This window comes from Equus caballus, chromosome 31, assembly GCF_041296265.1.
Source record: "Equus caballus isolate H_3958 breed thoroughbred chromosome 31, TB-T2T, whole genome shotgun sequence".
Lineage (NCBI taxonomy): Eukaryota > Metazoa > Chordata > Mammalia > Perissodactyla > Equidae > Equus > Equus caballus.
In genome coordinates, this window is record NC_091714.1 from 25,395,064 (window position 1) to 25,402,771 (window position 7,708).

The 7,708-nt window shown below is 41.7% G+C and overlaps 1 long non-coding RNA gene across 1 annotated transcript; it reads left to right on the forward strand.

Annotated features, from left to right (window-relative positions):
- Positions 1-1,883: 1,883 nt before the first annotated feature.
- Positions 1,884-7,011, forward strand: LOC138921679 (uncharacterized). Its single transcript, XR_011434462.1, has 3 exons — positions 1,884-1,987; positions 2,395-2,518; positions 5,971-7,011. It is a non-coding gene; the product is annotated as an uncharacterized lncRNA (long non-coding RNA).
- The last annotated feature ends 697 nt before the right edge of the window (positions 7,012-7,708 follow it).

The following is a 7,708-nucleotide window of genomic DNA, read 5'->3' on the forward strand; positions in this document are numbered from 1 at the left end:
CTTTTTATTTTAACTGAAAAGAAGGAAGAGCTGAAGAACGAAGTGCTATAACACAGCTTGATTTGGCACATCCAGCCAGTAACTCACTGGGTAGATTTGTACAGGAGACTATTGTTAAATCGAATTTTTATGGAGGCATAATTTACCAAGAAGAAATCCTTAAGATAGGCATTCCCGGCAGTGTACACAGCCTGTACAACGACAGAGAGGCAGGAAAGGGCAAGCCACACGCAGCGACCTACAGACAATGTGAAATGGTCATAAGGTAGAGGCACCAATGGCAATGGCCTAAAGGGAAGCAGGTGGGGGATTACACCCAAATGGATGTTGGAATCTTGCAATCCACGTTAAGGAGTTGGGACGTTAAGGAGCTGTCAGCAGATTTAATGCAGAGAAATAACATAACAGATTTCCATCTTGGAAAAATATCTCTGATAGTTTCATGAAGAGTGAATACAGGGGCCTGAGACAGAAGGCAAGGAGACCACCTAAGGGACTATCGTAAAAGTCCAAGCAGAAACGAACAAGTGACAGAACAAAGGTAATGGCAGTGTGCACATAGAGCATGAGGACGTTGGGAGCTACCAAGGGGAAGCCGATGTAAGAGAGAAGGTGGACATCTTCCCAATTACCCTCTGAGACACACATCATCATCCCCACGTCAGAGGAGACCACTGCCACTTGTGATAAGAGAACACAACTAACAAATGGTAAAAGCAGGATTAAGCCTATGTCCCTCTAAACAGAATCTCAGGCTCTTTAGATCACGTTGAGACAAAGACATACTTCATATATAAAATGGGAATGATAATAGGACCTAACTCATACGACTGTTGGGAGGAGAAAATGAGAATGCACACAAGTTTGTTTTTTCATCTGAAAAAGAGTCACGTAATGTTGGTAGTTAAAATAACTTTGCCTTGGGCCCAGCCATTCCCAAACCTCTTTCTTCCTCACATCACCTCACTTCAGAGCTCTCATACTAAAGCTTGACAAATTTTATTTATTTCATTTTTACATAGCTATAATTTTATGCAGTTGTACATCTGTGATGTACACCTGTCTGTCTGAAAAATGGACATTTGCTCCAACCTAATCTATTCAGTTCACCCAAAGTCGGAAGGGGCTTTTAGACTCTTCACATGAAGTCTACACAATCCTTTTTGTCTCCTCAAATATATACTGACCCTTGGAACTCAAGATCCTTTTCCAGTCTCTGAATTACTATGCAAGATTAAAACATACCTTTCTTCCCCTACCAATAAGGACAGATTGAAACACAAAGATAGAGGTTATTTTTTAGTGATTGTGTGCTTGTGGGTTGGGTTAATAATAGTCAAGTGCACAAAATCTGTTGGAAACAAAAACACAAAGTCTTGTCTTTGCTATGCTCAGAGGTCTCAGAGTTTTTCATTATTTCTGTTTCAGTGTGACACACATTGTCTACAGGGAGGAGCGAGAGAGGCTCTGCTGGCATCTCCAACACCCATGCCTCATTGTTAGCCTCAGGAAAAGACACCATTTACTCTGCCCCCTTGTAGCACTTCGAAAATCAGATAACCTACTTATGCTTCTAGCCAGTTGAGCAATCTGGACCCTCCAAAGCTGCTGTAACTTCTTGGCACTGATTTCTCAGGCTCAACTGTTCGGTGCTTGAGACTGTATATAAACCAAGGACTTTGTAAAAATGCTAAAGACAACAGCCAGGTGAAATAAGCTTAGCTGCTATGTACGGGGGTGGTGTTTCTATTACTTCGTCAGTCTCTTTCTATTCAAGATCATCTGACTGAATTTTCCTCCATGATTGCACTAGAGTTATTGCTCCAGTGAATTTCTGCAGGGGCTGGGGGCGGGGAAACCCAAGGGATTGCCAGCCAGCATGAAATCACCTGACTGCTTGGACCTTCTCTCACAGCAAGAACATTCCTGAGGGTTCAGTTGCATTGTTGGTGCTAATTCCAGGCTAGAAGCATCAGAGGAAAGGAAAGTGAGTGTGCATTTTACATAATTGGAAAGGAAAGGAGTGTAGACAGAATTCTCAGGAAGCGGGAAGAGAGCAGAGCCACAGCTCTCTCAGACAAATTCTTATAGGAACTAAATGAAAGGCCACGCTGTACTTACATGTCTGATGGAAACAGTCAAAATGGGGACACTGCATCAAGATGAACAGTCATATGATTACAAACAAAATTGCATTATTCCCTGGTTTTTATTGTTATCATGACTGTATTATTATGCTTAATTATTCATTACCATTTTTCTCCATTTTGCTATTATTGATGATATTTTTTTTTACCCTGTAATAAAGCCACTTGCCTTAATCAGTCACTGTTTATTTTCTGTTCTTCTGTCTCCATGGTGCAAGAGACATAATCGTTGTTCATTTTTCATCAGGCAGCAAGGATGGAACAGAGGGAAGGGACTGGAAAAGGAAGGTCTCCACAGGGCCTCGTACATCATACGTGACAAGCTCTTGCACAGGCGCTGCATTTTCATCCGACCTCCTCAGCACACTCAGGTGAGGCATGCGTTTCAGGGAAGAGGAATCTCCCTGCAGGAGTTAACCCAGCAGCACCGTTAAGCTGTTACAAGTCATAAAACGCCTGAGCCCAAGAGTGAGCCATAAAAACTCAAAGATAAAGTTGTTAAGTATATGCCATTGCCTTCAAAATTGTCTTCTCCTCTATTCCTATCTAAACTTAGTCGGCTTGTTTTCACATGAAAAGTTTACCTTAAAATAACAACTTGTGAAATCTATTTAAAATCTAAAAATAAGAGCAATGATGTGCTTCAAAGTACTCATTTTACAGATGGAAACATTGAGGCTTAGGGAAGTTGAATGACCCACTCAAGGTCACACAGAAAGTCAGGGGCAAGCCCAGGAAGAGAAACCAAGCTCTTGTACTATATTCCAGGTGCTCACTCTGCCCCAAACCGCAGTCCCCTCAATAGCATTTTCCAAAACTGACAATGATGAAAATAGCTTATAAAATGATTTATAAACTATCAGTAAAGCCCATGCTGGCCAATAGCAAAAGAAGTTTTACCTGAATTAGCATTTCTCCCCAAAAATCTGCTCACCAAATAGAATTTATATATAGTAGACCCTTCATTGTTATAATTTACTTTCAGTAAATTGCGTTAATCTTTATATTAACTGTCACAAATCAGAGATCTATAATCTAATTCATGTTCCACCAGATACTGAAAGTGAACAATGTGTGAAATACTGTGTCAGATGCTATGGGGGACAAGAGAAGCCTTCCCTTGAAGCTCATAATTGATGAGGGTGGCCTTAGTCTCCTCCAAGCACCTCTTCATAACTTTTAGGCAAACTCCACCTGCTTCTCAGGAAGCCTCATGCCCGCCCTAACCCACTGCAGGAATCCAACGTCCTTTCTCAATTCATTTTTATCCCCGTCTGAGTCCTTCATTGCATCTGAAATCCTATCCCAGGTCTTCAGCAGGATAACTGATGTTGAGTGTCTGGGACGACACTATTGCCTCTTCAGGACCCATCGTCGTGCTTTGCATTGAGTTGTATTTCTAGGGATGTCTGCTGAAGGCAAGCCTGTCTGTTTTTTGTTTATCTTTGATACACGAAAATCATCTCTGAAGGATAAACGTGGAGAGAGAGGAGAGAAGGGAGAAATGGAGCATCACAGTGAAGCCACCACTGAAGATGAGCACACTTCCATCCAGTTGGCAGTGAATTCCGTGTCCCGCTATTGTAGACCAAGGATGGTGGATTGAATTTGCAACTCCAATTTTTCACCTTTATTGGTGTCCCTGCCTTTTGCCATGTAAGTTGGCATTTCCTCCTACAAATGGGGTAAGCACTTGCCTGCTCTTTGACTGTGGGCTCCTCTGTGTCACTTGCTTTGGCTCACAGAATATGGGCACAAGCAACAGTGAACTAGTTTCAAACTTCGATGGCAAGAGACCTCTTGCGTTTCGGCTAGCTTCCATGCTAATGCCAACGCTGTAAGGAGAGCATTCCCTGAGTAGCTATGCCCCATTCAGCCTGGGCCCCAGGATGAGCACATGTAAAGCCAACCAGAGGCACGCCCACGGCACTGAGCCAAGCCCAGCTTGATACAGAGCCCGCCTGCAGAGCTCAGCCGACCCCCAACTAAACTACTTGAGGGAGAAACAAGTGCTATATTGCCACTGGCACTTGGTGGTTGCTTGTTAGTACAGCAGTAGCTAAACAATAGAGAGGAGCTCTTTGGTTTTCGTTTTTTAATCTTTTTTCATTTTTGCTTCTTGGAGGAAACCAGATAAGAATGGGACCACTTTATCACTTAATGGATGTTTTCTCATTGACATAAAAGTCTGTCAAATGCCCACTCTAGTAATGGCTCTTTGAAGTTCTCGCCAAGAATTCATTCAAGTCTTCATTAAAGGAAGAAGAGGATGCTCTATTCTCATAGTTAGAGGCTTTTCTGACAACGAGTAGAACAACATCTTTGGAATATAGCATTCCTGGGAGGAGAAAAGTTGGTAGAAACTAAATTATACAGATTTTGTAAATGTGCAATTACATCTGTTTGTGAGAAGTTAGATCATTTATCCATTCCACAAATATATAATAAAGGCACATTGGCAAAGAACTAGAACGAGGGGAAAGCAGGAGACAGATTGGGCTGAATCTTTTAGCTTGGATTACTGGGAGGACGTGGAAAATGATAACAGAAATATTAAAATTGAAAAAAGTAAAGCAAATTACCTGCAGAAAGAACTTCAATAAGAAAAGGAGAAGACTTAGGGAGGAATTGTGAGGTAACAAGATATTGAATGGTTGGATAGAAAAGGAGGAGCCTGCGAGAGAAACACAGACAGAAGAGCCTGAGAGGTTGGATGAAAGCAGAAGTGGTGTGGAAGGCAAGGAGAAAAGAACATTTCCAGAAGTGAGCAGATGTCAACAGCGTCCAATGCTGCTGAGAATTTCAGTGAGATGAGAGGCAGAGAAATAGACATTGGGTTTATAGATATCAGAGTGGGTGTGAGGCAGTAAGTAATTAATCATCAAATATGCAATCTTTAACACAGACACTACTAAAAGCAGGAGTATAAAGAAAAAAGAAAAGGTTATTTGGAGGAGAGAAAATCATTTATTAATTTTATAAAGAGTAGATATGAACTGGGTGATTTCTGCACTGCACAGCCCTTAGTGACAACATGAGAAAAGGAGGTAAAGAAACTCAACACAGAACAACTGGAGTGACCAGGACCGTGCTACGCTGATAGATTTTCTGTGTTGGGGAGAGAAAGTGCAACCTTTTGAACTGGATAAACAAGTGGACCTGGAGAATCCACCCAGAGAGGATCTTTCTCTGTTGTTTAGGGATTGTCTCCTATGTACCAAGTGCTTCTCTGGATGTTTTTGTGTGATTCTCATGCAGCGCTTGCAATCTAATACAGATTACAATGCACCAGGCACGTTTCTACAGGCTTTATATGCATTAAGTCATTGGTAACATTTCTACAATGTTGGCAATATTACTCTCCTTTTAAAATGGGAACGATGAAAGTTCAGTAGGGTTAAGTAATTTGCCGAGAGTCACAAACGAACAGCACATCTGGGATTCAACTCCCTGAGTGCAAAGTCCATGGTTTTTCCCTCATATCAGATTACTCAGCTTAGATGAGGCAGAGAAGCAAAACAGGACTAGGAAGTGAAATCAGAGATAACTGGCAAAATGTTTAAATTTAATTAACGAACCAGCTCCATTTTGGCTTAGATCTGCACATACAGGTCCTGACAATAGCTTTAACTAAAGTTAGCTGAGTACTAGCGAGTTCTGCTGATGTCGGTATTACCAGGAAAAAGAAAGAGAAAGGCTGTGACCTGATAATCACGATCTGGAGGGAGAAAACTCTCCCTCCTTCGATTTGCTTAGCGGGTGGAGATTATTCAAAGCGCCAGGAGGCTGGGTCTTACTTCTTTTTCTCATCTCTTTTTTCCAGTGCATTGATATATGTCTGCTCAGCTTTCACCCTCAGAAAGACTCCTTGAATATGAGCTTTTTGCGTGAAGAAGAATTGCATGGTCAGGGGCCAGCTCCGTGGCCCAGTGGTTATGTTCACGCACTCTGCTGCCGCGGCCCAGGGTTCGGATCCTGGGCGCGGACATGGCACTGCTCATCAGGCCATGCTGAGGTGGCGTCCCACATCCCACAACTAGAAGGATCTGCAACTAAGATATACAACTGTGTACAAGGGGGATTTGGGAAGATAAAGCAGAAAAAAAAAAAAAAAAGATTGGCAACACTTTTTAGCCCAGGTGCCAATCTTTAAAAAAAAAAAAAGAATTGAATGGTCAAAAGACACGGTCGGGGTCTACTTCCATGTAACTCTAATTCACTTAAATATATGTTTTTCTGATCTGCAGCTAATTTCTACCATGGCTATCTCGTAGAATCATGGAGAATATTCAGTAAAACAATATATGTACAGATACTTTCTAGACTTAAAGTGATATACAACTGGCATGTATTATTATCCCCCTGAACATTCAGATTCCAAGAGGCCACTCCTTGCTCCTTGACTTGCTAACTTCCTTCTCAACTTTCCCCATTTCACATCCAGCTCTTCTATTTCCCAGAAGGGACAGACTCTAGCTCACCAGCGATCAGTGTTGATTGCCAACGGCTCAATGGCAAAGCATTACAGAGATATATTACTGATGTTAAAACTCAGGGAAATCCAAAAGACCTAGTACTCTATAATATTGAGCTTTTCACTCATATTTGAAGTCACATTTCAACCTAAGATGCATATATTTCTGCATTCTAACATCTCTGAAATCTAGATGCATCCTGTATTAATGCGATAAGAAAATATAATGTCCTGCAGATCAAATCCAGCCCACCACCTGCTTTGATACAGCTCTAGAAATAAAAGTTTTCAATGGTTAAAACGTTTCAAAAGGAAAATAATTGATCGTGACATACGAAAGTTTTGTGAAATTCAAGTTTCAGCATTCATAAAGTTTTATTGGAACACAGCCATGCCCATTTGTTTATGCATTGTTTATGGCTGCTTTCTTGCTACCATGGCAGGATTCAGTCACTGAAGAGCACCTGTGTATCCTACAGAGTATGTAGTCAGACTAAAAACTAGACTCCTGGAGGGTGAAGGTAGGCAACAACTTGTCATCCCTCGCAGCTCTTGAAAAGACTGCTTCTCCAGGGGGCTGGAGAGTAGTCTTTATAAACTGGGACCAGATCCGCAAGTTACCAACTGCAGTTCAAACATACATAGACAAATCTCTCAGGTTTTCTAGCGCCTAAATGGTGATAACAGGGCTCCGATAAAAAGTATTTCTTATGAAACAAATCTGGTATAAGAAACTCATTTCTGCAATGGGTCCTGGAGTTTGGGGAGGAATGAAAATTACAAGATCAGAATGTCAACTTAATCCATACCAACCGAGACTAGTTTACCCTGGTTCCCCAAGATGATAAAAAGTAAACTAAAAGGATATTCTCACTAAATGAAGGCACAAGCCACTCTCCCATTGGACACTATTTCTGGGCAAAACAGCAGGGAAAGAGGCATCCGCCCTTATTGGCTGCAGAAGACAGCAGAGCAGTCCCAGCCTCAGGACGCAGAGTGCAGAGGCTGGGCCATTGGTAAGAATCTGTACATTGCAGCAAAAATACCAAAGGCAAAAAAAGCAAAGTCTGTGAAAACAGACAAGTGA